Here is a 1,529-nt window from a genome sequence, read left to right on the forward strand (position 1 = left end):
GATCCTTACACAAATATACGTAAATAATATTTTTTTTCTTTTTTTTCTTATAATCTAAAAATAAAATAAAATATTCATGTAAACTCTGGTTAAAATGTGAATTAAGTTCAAAATTGACTACAAAATAAATTTGATTGACTATTTTTATTTTTTTTATTTTGATGCTACAATTTGAAATGGTAAATAGGCAGCTCCTAGGTTACCATATTGTCCATATAAACCTACTGCATCACCAATTTGACCCTTATATTCTATTAAAAACCTATGAATATTAGTCTTCGATATTGTGCATTGCACGGTGATCAAAACTCAATTTAAGAAAATAACGTAAAAGTCTTGACTCGAGCGGAAGTGCGATATATCTGAAAACTTTGGATTGTATTTATATTTATAACGTCCCATCCAACACTGTAAATCATGATTTCGAAAATACTAACATCAGATGAAAGCACATCATTAATTCAAAATTTTCATTCTATGTAAATATAAGTGATATAATAAATACTTAAACTGCATTTGTTATTATAAGTACTACAATAATCACAACTCTTGTTAAGAAAAAATTATATCATTTGAATTCGTTTTGCACAAAAAATTTACTAATTGGTTGGTTTTGATTTTAACCTTTGTTATAGATTTCAAAGCTCCATCACACTGTTACACATCCATCATCTTCGTCCAAACTATCATCTTTATACGAACTTGAGATGATGAAAATCAACCTTATTTTAGATTTGAGGAACAATCAAATCTCATGTTCCAAGTCATCATCATTGGTTTCACTTTTATATTTGCATTATAATTTTTATCATTTGGTTGGTTTTGATTTCAACTATGGTTATAAATTTCAAAGAGTGTTATCCAAGATAACACAACCCTATGATGCAAACCTCATGATTTGATACAAAAGCATCTCATCTACCTTTCTTATACACTTCTCTTTTTTCAAATCTTTCAACTCTTCACCAATGTGGGACAATTAGAACTCAATTACAATTCATCATTTGAGAAAACTCAATTTTCATGGTGTCACCTCAATACCTCAAGGTTTTTCTTTTATATATATATATAAAGATATATATTTTTATCATTTGGTTGGTTTTGATCCCTACCATGGTTATATATTTCAAAGAGGGTCGTCCAAAATAAGATAACCTTATGAAGCAAATCCCATGATTTGACACAAAGGCATCCAATTCATCTTTCTTATACAATTCACTTTGTTCCAATCTTTCAACTCTTCACCAATATGGACTACTAAAACTCAACCACAATTCACCATCTGAAAATACTTAATTCTCATGGTGCTACCTCAATACCCAGGTTTTCCTTTTACATATATATATATATATATATATATATATATATACATATATATAGGGGTCTATTCAAGGGAGAACTGAGTTGTTTGTGGTAACTGTGAGAACCAATATTAACCACAAATTAATAGATAAATTAGGAAATTTATAAATTTGGTAATTTTAAATTAAATCTTAATGCAAGGATATTTTTGCTATTTTAAAACTCTC

Source organism: Cynara cardunculus, assembly GCF_001531365.2.
Source record: "Cynara cardunculus var. scolymus isolate 2C chromosome LG 10, CcrdV1, whole genome shotgun sequence".
Taxonomy (NCBI): domain Eukaryota; kingdom Viridiplantae; phylum Streptophyta; class Magnoliopsida; order Asterales; family Asteraceae; genus Cynara; species Cynara cardunculus.